Source organism: Adiantum capillus-veneris, chromosome 3, assembly GCF_014529385.1.
Source record: "Adiantum capillus-veneris isolate H3 chromosome 3, ASM1452938v2, whole genome shotgun sequence".
Classification (NCBI taxonomy): domain Eukaryota; kingdom Viridiplantae; phylum Streptophyta; class Polypodiopsida; order Polypodiales; family Pteridaceae; genus Adiantum; species Adiantum capillus-veneris.
Genome location: NC_140933.1, coordinates 143,847,704 through 143,874,909, shown reverse-complemented (window position 1 = coordinate 143,874,909; position 27,206 = coordinate 143,847,704).

The following is a 27,206-nucleotide window of genomic DNA, read 5'->3' as shown; positions in this document are numbered from 1 at the left end:
TCAAAAGTTGGGCGTCCTATAAAATTTTTGCGAATGAGCTCCAAATCTGGCGGACCTTGCATATTTAGATTCTACTCGTCGAGCTCTTTCCGGTGATATATGGGTTGATAGGGTTTGGAGGTCAGACAAAGAAGTTATGCAAAAGATACCTTTTAGCCTAGCAAAAGATTCCGTAACCATGTAATAGGACTAAATTTTGAAGTTCTTAAAGTCGAAAAAAATGTAGTAAGCCATATCTTTCGTTTAGCACGATTTGAAAGATTGTTGAATAGTCTATTAGATAGAGCTTATATGAATGAGTTTAAGATATTAAGAGAGAAAATATACTCTCTTCTTTTCAAATACTACACCAAAGACATATTTCATAAAGATTAATGAACAACAGATAGTCTGTCTATGAACAATATAATAAAAACGTAATTTAAACTGAGATTTTTATTAGTATCAATGTGTTATATTTATGTGTTTTAGCTTAAAATGCATGGTTAGGCTTAAAATAAGTTGAAAAAGTAGTGGAGACCCAAAAATAGTGTTTTTAGGAGTCGCGACCTAAAAGTTGCGTTTTCAGCCAAATAAAGAGGTTTTTCGCAATTCTGTCCATTATCAATGTATTTTGCCTCTTCCCTGTCGCGTGACACTTGTCACGCGACAGGGGAGAGCGAAATACATCGATGATGAAAAATATAATATACAGAGTACGCAGAGTAAACAAATGAAAATAAAGAGTCTGTATGGATACAAGGTAATCATTACAAGAAGAGCATAGCTCGTTTTATAACCTCCCGACCACCCCCGAGCTATCTCAATCACACTCTCACTCTCACTCTCACTCTCACTCTCAATCTCAATCTCAATCTTGTGCACAATCTCAATCTCAATCACACTCTCACTCTCACTCTCAATCTCAATCACAATCACACTCTCAATCTCAATCTGTTGATGGCAACAACGATCATAATCGAAATCGCAACACGATCACAATCCCAATATCATGACACCCTACATCGTCTACAAAATAGCCAAAAGAACATACTTGTGCAACCAAATCAACATGGTAATCAATTCAAAACATCATTTTGTACCATCATAAAAGAGTATAATCACTTTTTGATTGGATCAAACAAAAGAGATATTACCTATGTATATCTGTTTGTAAGCTAACCTGTTGCTGCTTGTAGGTTACCCTGTTGCTGCTGGCAATTTGTTTCTGTCATAACTTGATCAAATGAACTCAGAACATAAGCTTCCAGGTACTCAAAACAACGGGAACAGGTCTGGTCTACAAGGTAACATAAATAGAATTGCGAAACACGTCTTTCTTTGGCTGAAAACTCAACTTCTAGAATGCGACTCCTAAAAACACTATTTTTGGATCTCCACTACTTTTTCAACTTATTTTAAGCCTACCCATGCATTTTAAGCTAAAACACATAAATATAACACATTGATACTAATAAAAATCTCAGTTTTAATTACGTTTTTATTATATTGTTCATAGACAGACTATCTGTTGTTCATTAATCTTTATGAAATATGTCTTTGGTGTAGTATTTGAAAAGAAGAGAGTATATTTTCTCTCTTAATATCTTAAACTCATTCATATAAGCTCTATCTAATAGACTATTCAACAATCTTTCAAATCGTGCTAAACGAAAGATATGGCTTACTACATTCTTTTTTACTTTAATAACTTTAATAACCGGAATCTGTTGCTAGGCTAAAAGGTATCTTTTGCATAACTTCCTCGTCCGACCTCCAAACCCTATCAACCCATATATCACCGGAAAGAGCTCGACGAGTAGAATCTAAATATGCAAGGTTCGCCAGATTTGGAGCTCATTTGCAAAAATTTTACCGGACGTCCAACTTTTGAGAGAATCTTTTGGTCAAACTTCCTTACAGGGCATAAAAATGACCTCAAAATTCCCCTAATGCTATACTAGACAAGCTAGTGTTTGAGAAGAATAAAATGATCAATTCCTTTGGAGATATGTTGGCTACTTTTGAATTTCCATTCACGACAAGCACCATGGACGCATTGCCCTTGTCAAACATTGGCTTGATTTTTTGTATTGCAAAATTTTCTAGTCTAAGCCATGTCCTTTTCTTTGTGAAAGGCGCGAAAATGGGTATAAAGTCTCTATCCACCAATAGTGTGATTGTCGTAAAGCCCTCGTCATCGAGTAGATCTACACGTAGATTGAGGTTTTTTGCACTTGGGAAATGATTGTATGTGCCATATCTACATCAAATATATCCGTCAAAAGTTTCTCCATGTGACATCTCCTCAGATATGTCGCCAATTTTCAAAATGGTCAAAGAAGGCACCTTTGGTGGGGTTTGCACAATTATGCATAGATAATTCTAGTGAATAGTATTAAAGAAAACATGAAATTATCCAATTTAGCTTGTATTTGTCGTAAAGCTCTACTGATTTATAGAGCACTCAAAAAACTCATGTCAATTGTAGGACAATAAAAGAGAAATATATGAGTAGTAAATTCTTCTCTGTATTGAGGAGAACTCCAAAACACAACAGATATGTTAATAGCTAGATTGATACAAAAAATAGGAGGCATGAAAAAAATTGTTCATGGGTGGAACTCAGTCAGCAAGAGAATGAATTTGAAGGAGCTTATGTTCGTTTGTGTAGTCCTTGCCGAAAGGGTTGCAGCAAAGAAGTCCGATAGTGCCGGACGGTATGTTGAGTCCTTGGCCAAAGTTCTTTCACAAATTTGTCATTTTTTATCGACAATGTATTCCTCTCCAACATTTCTTGGAGTACATACTCTGAGCATCTTATAGATAAGGAAATATCATGACTGTAGGTGAGAGCTGGAGGTAAAGTAGAGAAACACTCCAGATCTATATGGTGCCAACTTATGCTTGTAAGTTCGTACTTTATGTAATGTAGTATCTGGCATAGGTTTGAATGTCTTTAAAGTTGATATGTATGCACTTTGACTGAGCCCGACAATTTCCAAATAAACATTATCAGATGTTTGTTCAAAGTGAAGAACAACGTTCTCGCTGTACATGTTATTATGTAAAGTCCCAGAATAGTACAAGAAGTGTATTGAGTCAAGCAGAGAATAAACAAGTTCAATGCCATGGCGTTTCACCATTTCTAATGTGCCTATCTATGTTGGGATATCGACAAAGTTTCTTAGCATTGACCTATTCCCATCTGTTGTCGCCAAGTATAGCCATCTCTCTAAGCATCCACCATTCCAAAATCTGTACACAATCCTTGGTGAATCAAGGCTTGTTGAAATTACTAAGGGGTGTACGACATCAGCGTGACGATTTGTAAACATAGAGACTTGTATAGCTACATTTGCAATCCTATCTTGGTAGTCTCGATTGAAAATCTTGAATCTGTAGTGTGGATCTTTGAAATCCCCATCTTCGATGGTTACTTTATAGACACAAGTATGCTCCCCTAAACCAATACATGCTATCGAGAGGAATTTTATTTGTGAGGAGTTCAAAAGTTTGATTGTTGGAGTATCTCTTAGTTGAGATGCTGCATTGTGCTTTACTTTCGCTGGTGATTTTTCTTTCTAGCAAAAATATAATGACTCCAATAATGTTATTCTTTGTGAAAGGAAAATAAGCGAGAATTCATCAAAGTGTATAGCCTTTGCACTCTGTCGAATTTGACCTAGTATTCTCTTACATTCGTTATAAAAAGAACCCTTGTTTACTTTAACCAGTTCATTGTGTCCTTGGAATTTCGACCAACCTACTGAAAGATTCTTTAAGACCTTCTTCGATATCCTCCGAAGGAACACACTCATTGTTCTCTTGTTTTTACCGTGAGTATAATTTCAAAAGCTCCTCTCTATCCATATACAAAAGGTCCTCGATGACGATTTTTGTGTAGAATTGTCTTTCCATTTTTGTTGTTTGGATTTTACCGGTACTACTCTATAACAATAAGCACAGTCAAATTCATATGGATTGGAGTATTATCTTTTTCCTATTTAAGTTCATTACATAGATTTATTGTGCGCACTGATGTTGTCAAAAATATAAAGCTGCAAGTGAAAGAGTAATTTGTTACCTCCATTGAATTTGAGCCCGACATATACTTTTCCTCGATGTTAGATCCGTTAATGTCCTCTGTGGAAGACACTTTGAGATACACTGAATATTAGAGAAATATAGGCACACATGTGAGGAGAGAGAGAGAGAGAGAGAGAGAGAGAGAGAGAGAGAGAGAGAGAGAGATGTATATAAATAACTGAGGGGGAGAATGGGATTGCACCATTTTTGCTACTTAGTATGTACACAATCTCTACATATACATAGAGAGATGGAGGGATAGTATGAGATTGCTCGTGCATATATATATGTACAGGTACATATATTTATGAACATAATTATGTGTGTGTGTGTGTGTGTGAGTGACAGAGAGAGAAAGAGAGGGGGAGGGAGTGATAAATTATATTTAGTGTTTCTAAATTATTTAAAAGTAGGTCATTCTCTATACTCTTTTATATTTGTGTGTGCAGAGAAAGAAAGGGAGTGAATTACGAAGGCAAAGGTTGGAATGAATACCATTAAAAATTATGTTTTCAATTACATTTTTTTTTTTAATGCATGCAATATAATATAAATTTCATGTACCAATTCTTCACTACGTGCGCGCGCGCGCACACACACACACACACACAGTTGCAAACCTTTGTTTTCAACCACAATTTGTATATTTGGTGGTTATACAATATATATGTTATGCATTAGTTTTGTATTGTGGAGAGAGAGAGAGAGAGAGAGAGAGAGAGAGAGAGAGAGAGAGAGAGAAGTATTGTTGAGAGCAAATATATAGTATATATACATCAATAATGCTAGCAGCAAGCTAACACGGATACCATTTCTTGGAGTTCTCGTTGTAAAAACACTTATTATTTTGATAAATCGCGAATAGTGTAGCTCTTATTTTTTGGATAAACCTTGTAATTGATGAGCCGGAGCTACAAGCTTCTAGATTGTAGCAACCTATCATTACCCATCTTTGGTAGAACTCCCAGATTATTAGTTTTGACCACTAAAATCCTTGGCTAAGGTATAAAAGCCAATTTTTGTAAGTTATTTGTAAGTTTTGAATAATGAAATAAGCAGCGTGAGCTAATGGCGCTCACCTCTCTCCTTCTTGAGCTTCCTACTCTCTCCCTAGTTGTCACATTGCAGTCGCGTTTGTTGCATTGCAACTGCAGGTGAGAGCTCAATGCGAGAGCTCTATGCATTGGCGTAAGCACATCACAGTACTTCGTAGCTTTTGGCATCGTCGATCCGCGGACTAGATCCGCGGCCTAATTTCATCATAACTAGGAATTTACACTTCAAAATAAAAACTAAGCATAGGCGGGTATTGGGGCATCATTGTTAAGCATTTACATGTATTCTGGGTCAAAAACAACTAGGTCAAAAATCCACTGCTCTTAATAATCGTAATTTTGGCACTTGACCTAAAGTGGGGTTTGAGACCATACGCATGTGTGCTTAGGTCTTATAAACATGTCCGAGATGTTTTGTTACATTTGGATGTCATTTGATACTGCAACGAATGTGATTTGTTTGCCGATGAGCGATTGGTTTTTAGTGATTTCTGTCACTTGATTGTAGCATGAGTTAGATGCGAGTTGTTAGTTGGTTTCCAAGAGATTGACAACCTCTTGTAGCCTCTATGCACTAGTCGAGCCAGCTTCATCCCATGGATTGACAATTTAATCGTGGTTCTCGCTAATACTACAATAAGATATAGGATAGTGAGGTTAGACACCCGTCCCACATTTGGCGCCGCTACTGGGGATCAAAGAGACCGAAACTAGGAAAAAACACGAGCATCTTGTGAAGTTATCCTTTAACTTCCTCTAGGATCGCGTAGAGTTCAAAACTTTCTTTTAGAAACTGCATAGCCTAAGATTGTCGTCTTTTGCTGTGTAGAGGTAGCTTGGAGGTAATTGTACTTGTTGAGTGCCTTTAGGATTGTAGGATTGTAGAAATAGATTAGGATTTAAGGATGATTGATAGATGAGACAAGTCTTAAGATCAATGCTCAGAAAACCATAAAAGAGAAGAAAACGAGTGTTTGTGGACACTTTCCACAATCCCATTGCATGAGAATCTAGGAGTAGGGTAAGTAGGATCCGAGGTGGATTTCACAACATTGCTCTCTTTGAAAAAATCATTGTGCATTGTTATTGGAAGTTGCAAAGATTCAGGTCTACGGTTAGAAATAGCACGAAAAGACTCCAAACCACTCAATCCGACTAGAGAGTAAACTTAAAAGTTGTGTGAACCAGTGGGTAAGCTCAAGGACACTTAGAGGTAAAACTTTCAAGAGTTGGCCAAAACTCATATTATTTATTTTTTCTTGACATTTTAGGCCAAATTAAGTTTTGACTTGATTCATAGGCTTAAAATAACTCATAAAAGGACTGTCCTTGAAAAAAGTGCAAAATTTGGTTCATTTCAAGCCTGAAGTTAATAATCGTGATTATTAACTTTCAGCTCAGATTTGACCATTCATACCATTGACTCATTGCATGTGTACAAACAACTTTTGTGAAGGCACAAAAGATTTGGATCATCAAACTGGCAAAAAAGGGTAAAAACTAAAGTTTGTACTGATTTTCTAAATCTTGAGTGTAAATTGGAAAAAAATTTGTCAAAGTTGTTGAAATTTGATTCATAGGCTTATGTTGATGTGATAAGCATGTGCCCATGCTCAGTTGACCAAAGAGATGAAAAAAGTTGCCAGAAATAAATAATCGCGATTATTTACATCTGCCGCATTTTTCAACTTTTTTGACCAAGTTGGCATACCACTAGCTTTACATGTTGTAATAATCCCACAAATAAAATTTGGTAAGATTTGGATGATTGGACTGAAAATTGTGTCCAAATTTGCAAATTAGTCTGCGGACAGAAAATTGATGACCATTTGACCAAAACTTGTCCAAATTTGTTGAAACTTGGCTAGGGACCTTAAGTTGAAGTGCTTAATAGATTTTTGTCAAAGTTGGGACAAATATTTATAAAAATATAGCTGGGGTAAATAATCATGATTATTTACATCTGCTTCAAAAATTGACAAATTTGTAAATTTGAGTATACCACAAGGTCAAGCATATCAAGTACACCACACAAATCAATTTTAGTGAAATTTGGATCACAAAAGTGAGACTTAAGCCAGATTCTAGAAATCAGGGTCTGCGGACACAAAACAGTTGATAAACTTGAACAAAATTTGTCCAAACTTGTTGAAACTTGTCCAGGGACTTTAACAGGTTGTATACTTGCCAAACCAAGCCAACAAGTACAAAAAATTGACAAAAGTAAATAATCGCGATTATTTACTATTGCTACATAGGAACACTAGTTTTGACTTTTGAACTTGTATAGTGTTAGACCAACATAATACAAAGCCACCATGAAATTTTGGGTTCAATCGGATCCAAATTGGTACATGCTCACTCAGTTTCCAATTTGCAAATTAATCCTTTAATTTTTTGCCAAAGTCAAATATAAAAGTCAATTGCTGACTCTCATAGCTCGATTTGAAGTGATACACATAGACCAATCACAATAGTTAGCAAAAACTATACTGTCTTTATAGAATAATAGCTAACTTGATCAAATTTATACAGGAATCAGGTTGCAGAAAAGCAATAGGTAGCTTGACAGAAAGTTGCAATTGAATTAAGTGAAAATTGACAACAAGTCAATCCAAAGGTAAGTACTCTATCCAGGGCTTCATAAGTCTATATGAACCTTAGATTTGGTCGTGTATTAGGAAATCAGGGCATACTTGGAGAAACCTCCAATAGAGTATCCACCAAAGAAAGTGTGAATCAAGGCAATTCCTTGCACACTATTCTTGAAGAAGTCTCAGACACTTTTTCAGATTCAACATCTAAAATGTCTTCTCACTCGACTCACTCGAAAATCGGAACGACAATGCGCTATAAGCATATACTCTCTTTTTATAAGACTAATCGCCATGGAGCTCAGGTTTACCTGGATCCTGAAGAAGAGTATGATATTCGCATTGATGACCATGGTATTGAGTTCGAAGAAGAAATTAGGACAAACAAACAAGAAAAAATGTACATGAACAAAAACGGAACTCAGTATTTACAAGTCGTTAACCCTAACGTAATAGACAAATGGGGGTTAGAATTAAACACCATAATCCCAGATATGTCAGCAAAAGAAGAACCACCAACTTTAGAATTTGAGGGATACGATCAAGTAGATTTGAAGACTTTGAAACGGCTTAGTACGGATAATCCTAGGATCGGAGTCTATTGTTGGGAGGATAGAAACGTAAACGATCTTCTGTGGACTCGCATGCCAAATTAGGACAACTAACGGCCATGAAGATCATCTATATCTTCATATCAAAGATAAGGGATTAGCAAACCTACCAACCTACCTGTTTAGGGATTGTTATAACAACAACTTTGTTATGATGACTCCTGAGGAGGTAGAACAAACCAAATACCAAGGGTATTGCATAAGGGATTGGATATTGGAACAAGGACCAGAAACAATTCCAAGAGATGAACATCGTGAGAGATCATCTGAGATTAATGTTAAGAAACCAGAAACCACCTCATCACGAAGAAAACCGGCTGACACTAAAGCCAGTCCAGGGCTACATGAGTCACTATTTCCAACAGACTGGTTTGAAGGACTCAGAACAGGACCAACTGTCAGGAGACCGGGAGTTGAACCAAATAGATGTGTCAGACCAACTGATTTTCAGAAATGGGTCAGAAAATGCAGTGGATCAAGGGATCTAAACGACCACTTAGCAAGATTTAAGCAAGTGCTAAGAGCAGAGTGTATATTCGATTTCCATACTCAATTCGAGGGGGTTTGGAATGACATTAGAAGGAAAAGCATTGACATGTTTCCAAAACATTCCACCAAGGTCAATCATGGACTTCAACACATTAGCTCAAGGATTTGTAGCTGCTTGTTCTAAAATGGGGATCAAACATAATACGGTAGCTCAAATCTATAGCTTTAAACAGAAACAAGGTGAGTCTGTTAGGGATTGTGCAACTTGAATGAGACAATACATTGCCAGATGCCCAGGGCTAGAGATACGTGCAGAAGAATGACTCATATCTTTGTTTCTAGAGGGACTGCTAAACAAAGAACTTCATCCTATACTCTATAGCAAGAAGCATACAACTCTAGAGGAGTGTGTGATAGATGCGATTGACTTAGGAAACAATTGTGAGACTTTCAACAAATAATATGTCCCTAAGGATAACCAAAGTGAGAAAACAACATCCACTAAACCAGCACAAGTAGGAACGGCTGCTACAGCACCGCTTTTAGCCATAGAAGATATGCTCAAAAGGATCAACGACATGATGAACGATATGCAAAAAGCACCTATGAGGGGACCAGGACAAGAGATACCTCAACAGGGACAACCAATTAGGCCACAAAAATGGTGTGCAATCGAGAGTAAATGAATCAACCATGAGACCCACGAGTGCTACTTCCGACCAAAGTATGATGGGAATGTTCAGTACGTGCATATGAGGCCACAAGGACAACCCACATACAGATATCAGCCTAATATGACCCAAGCTCAAAGAACACCGATGGGCATGAAAAGACCTCAACCTACGTTGGGTCAACAACCTCCATATCCAAGACAAAATGCAGTGCCTGTAAAGTACACGCATTTCAAAGGAGTCATAGATGAGCAAGCACTTGTGCATGTTACACTCTATGCTGAGCCTAGTCCATCTACATTAATGATAGAGGGAGATTGGTATAATTCACATCCGCCACCAATGGAGGAACCTATGACTTATGCTCCACCAGAGCTCGCACCAATGTATTATGTAGCTAATCAAGGTGTCAGACCTCCCATGGTAAGACCCATGATTAAGCCAAGAACAGGAAACTGTCACAACTGTGGTGCAGATGCTCATTGGAAAAATGAATTCCCAGAGCATGACAAAAACCTCAAGCCAGTTGAAGATTATTGCATACAATGTTGCAAAAAGAGAGGACACTTCCCAGAAGATTGTCCTAAAAATCCTTTAAACAAGGGTAAAACAGTAGTAAACGTAGTCCAAGTGATACCTAGTAGCTCATCTGAGAGTGAACCGATTGTTCCAATCAAGGTGATCACTAGAGCCCAGGCTAAGAAAAAGAAACAAAACTCCTCTGATGATTCAGAAAATACAAAAATTTCCCTCAAAGGATCAAAAGAAGCAAAAGCAAAAGATATGAGATGAGAAAACAAAACAACGGGTTGAAATCGAGGAGAAAGAAAAAAAGCTATTCTAGGAAAAAGTGAAAGAAACTGAAAGCAAAATCAAAGAAACAACGTGAAATCTGGAGAATCACTTTTGGTTGATAAAATTTTTTAGCCTATTAACGCACCCTTGGAAGCCTACCAAGCAGGACTTAAGGCACGCCAAAACATGAAAAACAAATGGAAAAACTATCCTTCTCCAGACATGGAAGCAGCTAAGCTTGAAGCTTATCAAAATTTGGTAAGAATCACACAAGAAATGCTGGGGAAAAAAAAACCCAAGCTTGAAAGTATTGCAAAACATGAAGAGCTTGTGATAAGAGACACTAAAGAAAAATCCGAAGTGGTGGTAGAACCTCACCTTGAAACAAAAGAACCAGAACTTACAGTGCCGGACAGCGAAGATGCCTTAGATGGAATTCCATTTGTAGAGGAAGACTAGCCAGGACACTAAAGGGAAAAAGTTAGAGAGATCAATGATAGGAGCCTAACTCCAAAGCAACTCCTATAGAAGAAGTTTGGTTGGACAACCAACCTTCTGATATGGACATGGATGTACAATCCTTGTATGGGGATTGCGGATTTGAAGCTTCAAGAATGTCTAAACCATTGACCTTGAAAACATTACCTCCTTACTTGGGAGATAACAAAGATGAATCCATAATGTGTAAGACCACTCAAGTAAAAAGAGCTGAACAGACCCTAGAAGTAGACAACATTCATTCAATCATGTCTACACCCATCCAATGCACTCTTACTTTGGGAGAACTCTTACATTCATTCAATCATGTCTACACTCATCCAATGCACTCTTACTTTGGGAGAGCTGTTAAAAATCAAACCATATTTATGGAATGACCTACAAAAAACCCTCGAGAAGGTGGGTATAACGAGGCTGATCGCAAAAATTTTGGAAAAATTGAAACATGAAATGGACAACAAAGAGATTCGATGTATGAACAAATTAGGTGAATACTACGGAAAGAAGGAAACACCACCCTTCCAGTGAAATATAATGACATTGAAACCATGGCAATACTGGATAGTGGAGCAGGCATAGCCATAGCCACGAAAGCAGTATGGGAATCCTAGGGACAACCAGCCATTAGACAAACTTGAATGAAATTGCAATTGGCTGACGGACACATTGAAAGACCATTGGGCTACTTGAAAAAGTGATAGTTAATTCCTGTGGGATTAAATATCAACACACTTTTGCCATAGTAGACTTTAGGAAAAAACTCAATTACAAAATCATATTGGAAAGACTTTTCATGCGACAAGTAGAGCTCATCCAAGATTGAAGAAACAACTATCTGTACTTGAAGCAAGTGGGATCTATAGCAAGGGTTAATTTAAAAGATCACACTTATAGAGATGTCTTGAAAACACCCATACAAGAGTTCCATGTAGTCTCTTCGGGTGAAGCTAAGCTTCCCTCTTAGTTAAACAAAGACACTCCCATTTGGATGTGCAGAGATTTAGTAAACAGGAAGCTTAAAACGAGAAGAATGTACCTTAGAAAGGAATTGCATAGACGAAGCCTATGTACTTGAGCCCTTTTTGGAACATTTGCTTGAGCCATTTGAGTGGACTCAAATTTTAGCGACAATGGATGTATGTGTGAATGCCTATTCAATTTTGCAATGAGGACGGCTATGATATAATTCCCATCCAAATGATTTCAACTCTCAACATTGAAGATGAAAGTGCGGAACCCAAGGACAAGGCTTGATGAAAGCTCAACAAGTATTTTTAGACCTCTATACGATGCAACAGATGAGTTAGATGAATACTCAGCTACCTCAAAAGATTCAAGGTCAGAAAAAGAACATGTGAGAGCTAAGCTGCTCTTTAAAGGAGGGGAGGAAAAGTTTTTTGACTTTCCTAACTAGAAATCGAGAAGACAAAAATGGTATAGACAAAAAAGAAACACAAAAAACGTGAAAGTTAGACCTATGTCATCAGTCTCCAGTAGAACACAATTCCTAATGCAGATAGATGCACATGATTGTGTCAAGGACAAAATCACTGGCAGATATCCTTCAAATGAAAATCCAGAAGTGTAGAAAACATTGATAAAAACAAGGAAGGAGTTTCAAGCAAAGCCAAACAAACAGGACAAGGAGCCAACCATGACACAAGTTGAGTGGAAAAAGAAATATCAAGAGTTGAAAAAAGCTCTAAAGGAGATATATACGACCAAAATGGAAACCACAGAAGAGGATGGTAAGGATGTAATGAGTGTTCCATCCCATTACAAAAAGTATACTCTCCAAGATCAAAAAATCATTGTAGAACAACCTGTTAGAGAACTACAAAAACAGGGCGAGTCCTACGAAGGACCCGAGAACGCAAAAAAGATAGCCTTGGTTGAACCAAGGGAAGAACTTAGACCTGCCTACATTGCAAATGACCTAACAGAAAAGAAGAAGAGCTTTTGCTAAACTTGCTAAAAGAATACCGAGATACCTTTGCTTGGTCTTACAAGGATCTCAAGGGTTTTGATTCAGATATCTGTCAGCATACCATACCCATGAGAGATGATGCGAAACCAAGTAGACAAAGGCCATACACATATAATGAAACATTTGTCAAGAAAATCAAAGAGATACTGAGAAACTAAAGAAAGCCAAAATCATTTATGAAATTGAACACATAGATTGGGTGGCTCCAATTGTGGTAGTACCCAAGAAGAATGAAAAATTACGAGTGTGTGTCAATCTCAAAAAGGTGAATGCATCTACAATTAGAGACAAATTTCCTCTTCCAATCACTGAGCATGTGTTAGAACGAGTTGTAGAAAAAGAAACTTACAGTTTCTTAGATGGCTTTTCGAGATACAATTAATTTTGGGTTGACCCAAAAGATGAGCATAAAACTGTTTTTGCAACGGAATGGGGTATTTTTGCCTATCAGGTTATGCCTTTTGGGTTAACTAATACTCCTGCCACCTTTCAAATATTGATGAGCCATGCTTTTAAAGAATATTTGAGAAAATTCTTAGAAGTATATATAGATGATCTATGCGTACATTCATCAATCCGAGCTGATCATTTTGAACACCTCAAAAAGGTATTTGAAAAATGTAGACTTTATAGGATTTTCCTAAATCATGAAAAGTGCACATTCATGGGTAGACAAGGAAAAATTCTTGGAGATATAGTGTCTAAAAATGGCATAGCTACTAATATTGAAAAAATTCATGTCATTGCTGATTTGCCTAGACCAACAACAGTCAAGGGGGTTCAAGCTTTCATGGGGCATTGTGGATATTACAAACGGTTCATTTACATGTACGTTATAATTGCAAAACCCATGTATAGCTTGATTACACACTTTGAATGGACCGAGGCATGTGAAGAATCCTTCATGAAGATTAAGCAAGCTCTCACCTTAGCTCCAATATTGAAAGCACCAGATTGGAATAAGATATTCCACATATATGTAGATGCTTCCAATTTTGCTATTGGTTGTATACTAGCTCAACCAGGAGACGGGAAAATTGACTTTCCTATTTATTATGCTAGCCGGCAATTGAACATAGCAGAAAATAATTACACTACCACTGAAAGAGAAGGGTTAGGAATGATCTATGCCGTTAAAAAGTATGAACATTACCTATTAGCCAACAAGTTTGTGTTCTTTGTAGACCACCAAGCTTTGTTGTATTTGATCAACAATCCATGCAGCACAAGAAGAATAGTGAGATGGTTCATCATTCTTCTGGAATTTGATTTCACTGTGGTTGTAGAAAAGGACACTACACATCAAAGAGCAGATCATTTTTCAAGGATTGTTTCAAGAGAATCACCTAAAGGTATAGACAATGATCTACCAGATGCCTATTTGTTCTCCGTGGAAATGATACCTCGATGGTCAAAAAACATGCTATCATTGATGATCATAGCTCATGGATTCACAAATACCACTTCCTATTACAATTGGATTAATCAAGCAATCGGCTATGTATCAATTACTAGCTGGTAGGCTATACAAAAGAAATCGAGATGGAATATTGCTCTTATGCATTAATCCTGAAAAGAAAAACCAGTACCTAAGTCATGCGATGAATTTTGAGACTTGGAGTATTTTGGCCAACTATGAGGAGTGATGTTCGATCTTTTGTAAAGGATTGTCCTCAATTCAAAAACAAACACCCATACCTCATGTAACATTGTTTCAAATGTCACTTGTTCCTAAGTGGAGTAACTATTTAGTCACTTACTTATCAAGCCAAACATTTCCTGAGGATATGAGTAAATGTCGTCAACGAACAATTGGAATTGAAGTAAGAGACTGTGCTCTTATTGGGAACCAATTATATCGGAGAGGTAAAGATCAACATTTGCGTCTTTGTGCAAATGAAGACGAGTATGTTCCGATTATAGAACAAGCACATGTTGGATTAGATGGAGGTCACTTTTCTAGCGAGACCATTGCAAGAGAAATCTTAATGGCAGGCTTATGGCGGCCAACACTTTTTGCAGATGCCAAAGAATATGTTTGAAGATGTGATGCTTGTCAACGAGCAAAAAAGCCAACACGTGTAGATAGCATTCCCTTAAGACCAATGATGGGGGCCAATCAACCACTTGCTTATAGAACCCAAGCTCATTATATCATTGTAGCTACCGTCTAATTGACCAAGTGAGCCGAGGCTAAAGAAACTCAAAAGAATGATGCCAGAACCACTACCGCATTCTTATATGAGTATGTATTCACAAGATATGGACTGCCAATAGAAATTATCAGTGATCGGGAAACTCATTTTCTCAATGAAGTAATCGAGTATTTGCTTAATGAGTTTATGGTCATCCATAACAAATCAGCTCCCTATCACCCACAAGCAAATAGACAAGCTGAGCTTACGAACAAAATTCTTAGCTCGGTATTGACTAAAGTGGTTAGTCCAAGAAGGACAGACTGGGAAATGAATCTCCATGCAGCTCTATGGGCTTATCGAATTTCATTCAAAACAACTTTAAATGCTACACCCTTTAACCTTGTTTATGGTCTTGACGTCATACAACCAATAGAATTTCTATTGCCGACATTAAGGGTAGCTAAAAATCTTGAGTGGACTGGACATGAATTGTCTGAAAGACTTGAAGATTTAGAAAAGCTAGATGATCAAAGGCTAACTGTCGTAGCTCACATCTATATACAAAAGCAGAAACAAAAACAGTTTTTTGATTCCCATCTCATCACAAAAATCTTCAAGAAAGGGGACTTAGTTTTAGTCTATTCCCTTAAGCAACACATTCCCAAGTTTAAGAAAAAGGAAAACGGACCGTGTATCATTAAAGATGTATCTCCAAGTGGAGCAGTTAAGCTATCCACCCTAGATGGTGAACCAATGGATAATTGGATTAGTGGATGTCGTTTAAAGAAATACAATTTACCGCTAACCAACGAATTGCTAGAAAGAATGCATGCAGCCAAGAAAAGGAGGATTAAAAAACAACAAGTTATTGATGAAGCCCAAAAAGAAGCTCGGCTTCGGGTACTCAAATGGAAAGTTGCTCTCAAGAATCAACAGATATCGATTCCCATCAACACTCTGGAAATAGATGACCAACAATGGAAATTTCCTAAAGATGCAGTGTCAACAGATGATGAATGGTTAGACGGAATGGACTTGTGCATCAAAGTACAACTCAACAATCATAGAACAAATGCTTTTGTTGACACAAGAGCTAGAGTAAATGCAGTTAGTTATTCCACGTACAACAAAGCAACAAGTCAGTCTTTGACAGTAGGAATAGCGACAATCAAACGATGCAACAAGAACCCAACACCAACACTGAGAGTAGTCAACTTGAACGTGATAGTACATGGATGTTCATGTCCTCATCAGTTTGTGTGCTTACCAGATGAACACATGAATGAGACGATGATTCTTGGAATTCCCTGGATGCGGACATATAAAACAGTACCATATTGGGATACAAATTAGCTCAAGCTATCACCTAAAGGCGGGCAACTCATTGTTCCAATTGCACCAAGCAAGGAAGAATGGAAAGGAAGCAATCAGCATACCAAACCATGAAGTAATCAATCTTTTCCATCCTCTCAACAAGCAAATGCTACAAGTAGCATGCAAGGAGTCAGGAAAATTTGGTACCAAAAGCATAGCTTAAGGACAAGCTGATTCAAATCTGGGTGCCCAAAACATCACCGGCTAAACCAAAGAAGGTTCCAAAGATCAAAACAAAGAGACGAGCATCTCCGAGCAAGGAACCTAACGTGAAATGGATTTGATAGAAAAAGGAGTGCATATCTTCTCCACAGACAGTAAAACCAATCAAGCAATGGAGAGTTAAGTCTCAGAAGACTCCACCACACCATTCCACACCAAGTCCACCAACCTACCAATGGCGAGAAAAAGCTCAACAACAATCAAAAGTGCTACCAACATCTCAGACAATCAGCGTGGTAACGTATCCTGATGGTACAATCAAACAAAGAGCACACAGGCTACAAGATTTTCTCTTTGGAATATAGCATCAGAAAGCCTCAACATCAAAAACCTTGAATTAATTACTTAAGACCTAGCTCTTCCACAGCATAGTGGTTTGAATTGCATTGATCTTCAAAGCATCGTAGAGCCAACCACGGCTATGCATAAGATACGATTGTTCAACCCATGCACACAGTTGTCCTGGAGTACGCCATCTAGGAGGGGTGGAAGGGCACTAAGCAATTAAGGGCAATGTTTGAAGAGGGAGGAAAACGTTTGATGTTAACATTGATTACAAAATTACCTAATAATGCCTTTATAACTCATCAACAAAGAAAAATTCACTGATAATATCTTCCCGATGAGTGTAAATAGTGTATATCCTATCAGAAAATCATCAAAAAATAGTCCTTTTTCCTTATGTTTAATCATTTTTCTTGATAATGAGACTTAAAAATGGAGAAATCCAACAAAAAACAATAAAGTTGTGTTTTTCAATGGATTTTCACTTTACTTTTTTAGCGCATTTTGTTATTTTCTTTGATTTTTTTAATAAACAGATCAAAAATTAATAATAAATAGTAAAGGAGCTCACATGGAAAAACGGAAGACACGGTAGGTGATCAAAAAGACAAGGCAGACAAGCACAAAAATTTTCAATGGAATCGGAAGATGAAAGCGGGAAGCCTAAATTTATAGGCGGTCAGACCTACTTTTGCAAAATTCTTACAGAATGAGCTAAAGGAATTTGATCGGGAAAATTTTTGAGTCTAACATAGATTTCACGGCCTAGTAGGACTAACGGGGGTATCTGAGGAAAAAAGTCCGGGTATAGATATCCCAGGTAGGCTAAAACCACCTCATTTCCACTTGTTACCTTTGCAGAGAGAGCTTTTCGACCTCTTTCGCGCGGACTTTCCGGTGTCTACAGTTGCCCGCTTTCAGCGCCGTCTCACATGAAACATGAGGGGTAAGTTATTTACTCATCAAATGATCCATTTTGTACGGACGGTAGCTAGTCTAAACCCTTAGAAAAAAAACCTAGAATCCGAGCAGTGCACGAAGACCTACGACCAAAAACTGACCATAGCGTCCTTTCAGCTCGACCAAATCGGATGAGATTTGAACTGTAGCATGCCCTAACATAATTGAACCTTTCTATTTCATCAGTTGACCATTTGGCAAGGGTCAAAGGGGTCCCCAGTAGAAAAGCTAGGTTTTTGGCAGATGCCAAAATTCGGATCTAACTCCAGAGACAGCTTGCCATTGAGATATATATACAATGTATATGATTGGTTTCATTAAATCAATCAAGCAAAGCCCTAGAGTAGAAAACTATTCGAAGGCTACAAAGCGTCAAATTGGACATACGAAGTCAAGCTAACTCCAAAGGAGCCAAAATTGGATGAGTTGCTTCACGACTATGTTGCAGACAAGTTCAAAGCCTCACAAGTGACAAACCAACTCAACAGGCAGTAAAGTCACAGAAATCGTCGATTTCAGAGTCGACAAAGCATAAAGTGATGCCGACAAAACCAAACTTGACCAAATTCAATTTAGGACTTGTTTTAGGTGTATAGAATGTGTTTAGGTCAAAAATTTTAAGTTTTGCAAGAAAATTATGACTGATGTAAATAATTGTGATTATTTAGTTTTGCACTATTTTTTCTTGGAAATTGTATCATCACCTCACCTATCATGTTTACACACATATTACATCCCAAAAATCAAGTATGAGCCAAAATGAGCACTTATAACTTGAAAATTTGCCAAAAAAATGTAAAGAAGTCTTTGCAAGTCAATTTTTGAGTTATGGACCACAATTCTGGATCCAAATCACCTCATATCACATACACAGGGCCTATATAATGCCTAAAACCAAGTTGTACCAAAAAATGTTCCTTTTGGTAGAAAAGTTAATAATAGCGATTATTTACTTTCATGCCAAAATGGGAGAATTTTGCTATTTTGCCATCATACATGCAAAGTACATGATGTGTTAAGCCCACTAGCCAAGTTTGAACCGATTTGGAGCTCAGAATCTCAAATTTCCTTTATATCTATTGTTTCAGAGACCTTGAGCCAAAATCTGGTACCATTTTCATCCTATGCATCCAAATGAGCCCATATTTCACTCAAAGTATGTATTTGGTAAATACTTCAAGCCTGTGATGCCAAGTTTGCAGAAAGTTGGAGAAATTACTCAGCTGTAAATAATCACGATTATTTACTTTGGTTGTAAATTTTTGTTTGGACTTTACAATTTTGTTCCTTGCATGTTTTTATACATCTATGCTAGTTCAAAAAGTTGATTTGAAGCAAATTGGACCAAAATTGTCAGCATTTCAGACCAAAGGACATTTCGGAGAAAAATCCATCAAATCTGCTAACTTTGACACTCTATTCACTGAACAGGAGACATGCAAGCAGTAAAGAGAGCCAAGAAGAAGCTCAACCGGAAAGAAAAGTTGCAAGAACTACCAACATACCAATTGGACCCCGATTCAGTCAAAAACGCCAAGACAACCTCTCTTTCAAAAGAACAGCTTGAAGAGCATCACACCACAGTGTTCACTGGCAGATTCAAGAGCGAGGAGGGACATCAGGTAGAGTTGCAACTCCTACCAAAAGAAGTGTATGATGTCACCGCAAAGCCCGAAACCAAAGAAGCCAACCGACGGCTAGGACTCAGAGATTTTTATGAACAAGATCCGTGTAGATTGGACTTCCAAAAAGCTTACGAGCTTTTGTCCACGATCAAGGAAGATGGAACTGCGCAGATTTCTGACCGACAAGGGAATCAAGTTGAAGTGGTGATAACCAAGGAAATAGTGGCAGAAGCACTCACACTACCCACAGAAGGAATGACAATGAGGGCAAGGGATAGGAAGACAGCCGAAACTTTCACAAAAGAAACCGCCGCAGCCACCTTTGTAGACCTTATTCACAAACAGGTTGAAGAGTCAGCCAGGTTATACCACCAACATTTCCATTTCCTTGATAAGAGGCCGCCAAGGTATACAACGCCAAACCATGCGGTTGCCACCACCTTCACGCAAGTCCTCAAGTCAACAACCAGGCAACCGGTTGACCATGCACAATATGTCTTGACCACTTTGAAAGGAATAAAGAAGGAAGGAAAGATCACATACCTGGGTGCACCAGAGGTGTTGACAAGAATTGCATACCGTGCCATCGGCATGGCCGACAACCTACCACCTGCTCCAGATCAAAACACTTGGATAGTGTCAACTCAACCATATCCTTGAGCTACAAGATCTGCCAAGAAATCCTACAAATCTGATGAAGAATTGGCTGAGAGCTCGCCAGAACGGCAAAGCAGCAATAGCTCAGATAATGAATAAAAAAGAGCACGACTGGAGGAAATGAAGAGAAAAGCCGTGGCAGCACACCAGGAAGAACCCGTACAAAAGAAATCCTATTTTGAAAGGGAGAAACACTCATACCAACGCAGCCACCAAGCACAAGGAAAGGACCCGGAAAAGTGGGTGCCTATTGGGCTTAAAGGGCATAGAACCAAGCATCACACCAGGAAGCAGTTTGAAGATCCCACGGAATCCTTGGAAAAGATGTACCAAGAAGCAGAATCTTTGAAGCTAAAGGAATCCCAAGAAGTGGCAAGGAAAAGCGAAAGAGGCGGCAAAACATCAAGAGCAAGCAGAGGAAGTCACTGCACAAGGAGAAGAACAACATGCTCAAGGTGATGTGTCTTCCCGCATCTCTTCTCTTGTCTCTGAACACCAAGATCACCCAATGCCGAGCCCACCACCATCACCGGCAGATAGAACCACAACAACTGAGCCAACAAAAGAAGGAGAACCTGAACAGGAAAAAGCAGTTGAGTCTACACAAGAACCCGAACAGCAAGAAGCAGCGAAAATAGCACAACAGGTAGCTGTCTCTACTCAAGAGCAGCAAATAGAGAAAGAGCCAAAGACAAAAAAGACAATCAATCCTGTACTAGACGAGGACACCGCAAAATTTGAGCACACAAGAGAACAAGAGGCCGAGGAAACACCCTCTACCTCAACGAAAAAAGATCAGCAGCCACAAAGGCAACAACAACGACCAACAGTCATGACGTAGCCAAAGGTAAAAGAATATGTAGAAACATCAAGACAACTAACACAAAGTGAAGATTGGCAATTGAACGATGAAGTCATCCTGCAAGTAAATAAGTATACTAAGCAAATGCATGAGATGACAGAACGACTTCGCTCAGCAACACTTGGCCGTAGCACACGAGCCAAAGAGTTAGAGATGGTAATTGATGTGCTCCAAGGAGAGTTGGACGATAGACTCAATGTCATCACCGATCTACAGAGGCAAGTGCAGGAGTTGAGAGAGGAAGCTGAACAACATCAGCTCTCAAGAGATAAGCAACAGAAAGAAATGGAGGAACTGGGTGAGTTGCTCACAAAATTGTCAAATGCATGCAAAGCAGAAGATGATCAGCTGACGGAAGTTACAAATGAACTTCTAACTACAACCCTATCAACTCAAAAGATACAGGTACAGTTAGATGTGGCCAATGCTTCCCTACAGTACTCAGAACAAAGAATCAATGATCAGGTGATATTCTTGCAGTGGCAAATACTAGAAAATCCAGCCATCACCTCGATTAAGGGAACATACGAGGTCTACAAGGTGCTAGAATAGAAAAATAAAGACCTCGAGCTGGAGCTAAAATTGGAGCAGTCTCAACACAGAGACCTAGCCTTGATGCGGGTCGAAAGAGAAAACAAGCTATTGAAGGAGATAGTTGAACTCAAAAGAGTCAACCAGCTACCGAGAGAGGGACGCCCGGAAATGTAAGAAGAGGCAGCCACTTTGGAGCAACCTCAAATAGAAATCCCCTCAGTCTCATTCACTGACATGGAGACACAGCCAGCACTAGAGCTAAGTGGCCAGGAGGAGTTTCAAGTACCAATTACCGAAGCAATCACAGTGCCCATGGTCCAGCTCTCAAAGGCTGAAGAAGATGCACTGAAAGAAAAAATTACACAAGAGGTAGATGAGCAGTAGAAGGCAACAATGGATTGGGAGTTGAGAGTACTTCATTCCGTCAATGTCACACAACTCACTCCCAATCAAATAAATGCGCAATGGCACAAACAATCCCTGCCCTACCCTCTGATTAAATTTGAGTTGCTGCAAGTAAAATAAAATCTTTACACCGACATGCAAGTCAAGGACGCTGATAAAGACCACTCGAAGTGGAGGTTGAGCTAGCTGAACAAGAATCCCAGGTACTTGATTCTGTTCACAAGAGCACCTACGGCCCTGAAAAAGGATCCTACCTTTTGTCATGCACCAAGAGTAAGGACCCTAGCACATGGGACACTACTAAAGAAGCGGCCAACTTGGCTAAATTACCCCAGATTACCTGCTCCAGAAAAGGGACCAGCGACTAAAGAATACATGGTGAAAACCCTAAAGGGCGCCATGTCATTCTTTAAAAGTCTACTAGATTTGTCATGTGCAGGGTGAAAGCATGTATAGGTGGCCTGGAAAGTAATGTTAAGGACATTGCTTTTTTGCACTTAAAAGTGGGTGTTTTAAAAGTGCTTCAAATCTCAAAAAGAATATCACTCTCCTAAGGTACGTCAATTAAGTCTCCTAACGTAACGTACCATAATTAATGAGACTAAATGTAATTTACTGCTCAACAGTGGGCCGCTTCTTTCCCGCTTCAACCTGTCTGAGCTTTCTTTGTCTCTGAGATCTCTCTTGGAGCTCTATCTAGCTCCTCTCTGTCTCTCTCTCACAGAGCTCTTGTTGAGCTTTCTGTATCGCTCAGCCCCCCCTCTCCCTCTCTCTTTCTCTCTCTAAGCATGGCTCCTCTTGTGTTTGAGCTCGCGCTCATCTATCTCTCTCTCTCTCTCTCTCTCTCTCTCTCTCTCTCTCTCTCTCTCTCTCTCTCTCTCTCTCTCTCTTAGCACTCTTTCTCTCTCTCTCACGAACTCTATCTCTATAGGTTCCTCTTCTACTTGATGATTCTTGAGGTATGTAAACACTTATTATGATTTGTTAGTATCTTGCTAATTAGTGCAAGAAGTGCCATGTATTAATTAAAAGTATAGCGTGTAGTTATGATTTGTATTGTATTTCTTGTAGAGCAATCCTTTGAAAGTACTGCAACAATGGAGCACAGTGAAGAACTGTCTATCAGCTCATCGTCATTGAGTAGAGAAGCTCAACTTCAGCGCAGAAAATTAATGAGGGAATATTGAGCTGCTCAGAAACGAAAGCAGCGTCAGGCAACGGTCAACTTTGTGACGGAAAGCAATACAGGGGAGATGGATGAAAGAAAGAAACGAAGGATATGTCAATCTATGGTACAACACTTTGATACATTAACCGTGGGAATGGATGCAAGTGGTAGGAAGGAAATCTTTGATGAACTTCTTCAACATCCTTGCTTCCTTACTATGCAGAGTAAATCCAAAGAGTTGGAAGCAAATATGCTAAGAAACATCCGCAACACTTTGAATCATGTGAAGCTCCAAAGATCTTCAAACGAGTTTTTTGTGAAGAAATTAGCAATGATGATGTTGGTGAATGGTGGAAGCAAGGAGCAAAACACTGACATGAGCATACCGCAAGCTGCCAAGCTTATGGGGATCCACAAAAGAAACTTATATTCAGCCAAACATCACTTAATAGTGTCAAGTGAATCGGATGGTTCATTCCCTGCATCTGCGTGTCATAGAGATGATGCACGGAGAACTCACATCACTCAAACTGTTAACACTAGAATGGTAACAGGACACTTTTATGTCCTTGGACACTTTTGTGTCCTGTTAAGTGACCATTTTGCTTGAATTATTTGAAGAGTATGAAAATGAATTTCTAGGTGCTATATATCCACAAAGTTGCCTTATGAGCTGAAAAAAACTTAGCATTTTTTTTTGAGTATCGATCTCACCATTAACCTTACTCTTGCACAACATTTTTGAACCTAAACTGTGTGAAAAAACGGGTCCTGTTTTTGGCTTTTTTTTCAATTTTTGGCAACTATACCACTCTAAACTTCATGTTTGTGAGGTTTAGATGGCTAGAGGTTAGGCATTCATGGTTCTCAACATGTTTTGATGCTTGTAGGGAGAGCTAAGTTTAAAAAATGAAAGTTATGACCAATTTACAAGAATTGCATAATCCTGTTTTTTGGCCAAAATTAGCACTTTTATGATTTTTTTGGTGGCTTTCTTGATATCCAAATTCAATTTTGATTGTGTAAGTGTAATGTACAACATAAAGCTAATCTTCCTTGAGTTTTGGGGGACCTAATATGCTATATAGCATACTATATGATGATGGTTGAGTTTTTTGATTGCTGAAGAATACGATACATTTTAGAGTAGCAAGTATAACTTTCTCAATATTGCTAGTTTCTTAGGCCAATTGTGTGTATTTTGTAGGTAGTGACCATATCTAATCATAGACTACAAACTTGGCTAGATATTGAGTAGTTTCTATGGGTTTCTAGAGGTCATAATGCTAAACCCAGTTTTTTCATGTTTGCTGTATTTAGCACTTTATCATTGCCCCCAAGGTTCCAATTGTAAGAGATCCATTATCCTTTTGACATGCTCCATGGCTCCTTTTGAATCCAGAGGCCCAAAGGGAACTAATAAAACATGTATATAGTATTTGTATTGAGCGTGACTATAGAAACTTTGATGATAGGTCCGCAGAATGGCAAAAATGCAACTTTTTTGTACCTTTTTTTTTTGCCAAAAAACAATTAGTGAGGTAAAAGCAACCATATGTTTTGGTCACCAACCCATTGAAGCTAACGCGGCATTTTATCTCATGTCCTACAAAAATCTCCACTCTTATTTATATGCAATCAATCGTAAGAAATTGCTGTTTTGGGCAAAATGCACTGATCCATCAACTTTGGAGGCTTGTAGTGACCAAGGGATGAGAAAAATTACAAGTTTATCATTTTTTCCATATGTAGTAGTTATTGAACTATAAGCTCATGAAAGGATTTTTCAAAATGAGTGGATCTACTATGGTTTTGGAAATTTTTCCCAAAACCTTGAAAGGACACTTTTATGTCCTGTTAGGTTACCATTCTAGTGTTAAAGACATAGTCTTTCAATTTTGGACGAATGAGACGAGGGTGTCCCCCAACAAGAAAGATGTTTGCAGTAAGAGACTAGCTAGATGTTTATATGTAAAGCATCCAATCCACATTCTTGAGGAGCCTCAGGTAATTGATATATTTTTTTAGCACTTTTTATTGGTGCTACAACTCATTACTGCCATAACATTATGTTTCTATACTTCTTTTTATTAGTGCTACATCTTGTTTTGGTATTTTGCACCACTTTCTAGTGGTGCTGCAACATTAAAAAGTGGTGAAACATTACTATATTGGTCTCTAATTGTATCTAAACCACTTCTAAAATTTGATCAATAGTTTTAAATGTTTTTGAAGCACTTTCACTTGTGTTTCCACACCACTTTTTAGTGTCTTTGAACCAGTTTTTAATGTTTTGCAACAGGTTTTAATGTTTAAGAAACAGTTTTTACTAGAAATGCACCAACGCTTCACCGTAAACCCTACAAAGTGGTGCTCACCCACTAAAAAGTCTTGTTTACCCAATGCTAACAGACGTGTTTTACAAACTCGTAGGGGTGTTACAAGTGCAAACGTTTTTGGTGGTGCAGCTCACTTTTTCCAAGTGATGTAGCAGCTTTTAGTCATGGTGCAACAGTTATAGTAGTGCCATAGACTTTTTACTGCTGTTGCACGAATGGTGCTCACCACCTTATGATGGTAACCAAAACCATATTAGTGGAGTTTGAACACATTTTGTTAGTAAACACTTACAAGTGCTGTCACACCACAATGAAGCGGTGGACACAACACTTACACGTATAAAAACCACTTTCACATGGTGTTTGACCGCATTCAAGTGGTGAGAAGCCACTTTCATGTGCTAAGTCACTACGTCAGTCCATCACTCCATGCAAGTGGTCTCCCAAGTGGTGTGACACCACTTTCAAGTAGTAACTAAAAACTTATCACTGCAATCAAGCAGAAAGTTCCCGCTTTAAAGTGGTTAGACACCACATTCAAGTGACAAGAAAACGTGTTAAAGTGGTGACTGCCCACTTTGAACTAGTTTCTCACCACTCTCAAGTGGTCATCAAGTGGTGAGACACCACTTTCATGTGCAAAGTACTACGTTAGTCATCACTCCATGCAAGTGGTGAGACACCACTCCCAAGTGGTGAGACACCACTTTCAAGTGGCTGAACACCGCATTCCAATGACTTGAATCCGCATTCAAGTGGTGAATGCCCACTTTGAACTAGTTTCTCACCATTCTCAAGTGGTCGTCAAGTGGTGAGATACCACTTTCAAGTGATAGCTTAAACCTGGTCACTGCAATCAAGCGGCAAGCTCCCGCTTTCAAGTGGCCAGACACCGCATTCAAGTGACCAGAATCATCGTTCAAGTGGTGACTGCCCACTTTGAAGTAGTTGCTCACTAATTTCAAGTGGTCATCAAGTGGTGAGACACCACTTTCATGTGCTAAGTCACTACGTCAGTCATCACTCCATGCAAGTGATGAGGCACCACTCCCAAGTGGCAAGACACCACTTTCAAGTGGTATCTAAAACCTTGTCACTGCAATCAAGCGGCAAGTTCCCGCTTTCAGGTGGCCAGAAACCGCATTCAAGTGACCAGAATCCGCGTTCAAGTGGTGACTGCCCACTTTGAAGTAGTTGCTCACCACTCTCAAGTGGTCATGAAGCACTTTTCACAAGAGCTCCTCCACTTCCAAGTTGTGTTGGACCACTATCTAGTTCTGATGCTGGTATGTCGCCTAGTATTTTGTCCCTCCCAGCTACTTTTTAAGTGCTAGATTTTAATTGATGACTGGCCACTTTGAACTAGTCTCTCACCACTCTAAAGTGGTCATCAAACACTTTTCACAAGAGCTCCTCCACTTTCAAGTTGTGTTGGACTACTATCTAGTGCTAATGCTGGTCTGTCGCCTAGTATTTTGTCCCTCCCAGCTACTTTTTAAGTGCTAGTTCTGAACTTCCCCAGAACTTTCATGTCCCTACTCACCACTTTTTAATCGTTGCCCACCATATTCAAGCAGTGCACACCATTTTTTATTGGCGGTTCATCACCGTCAAGTGGTTTGATTTCACTTTTAATTCGTGCCAAACCACTTTTTAGTTACGCTGAATGCGGTTTCTCACCACTATTAAGTTGTCCTCACACAACCTCTTAATATTCTACCTTTTTGTATGGTTACTAGTTTCTACACTAATTTGTATTTGTGGTGCATTATTTTCACAGGTAAATCAATACTACTGAATGTATCATTACTAGTTTTTAGTGGTGCACACCAGTTTTTAATGATATAGAATCACTTTTTAATGTTTTGA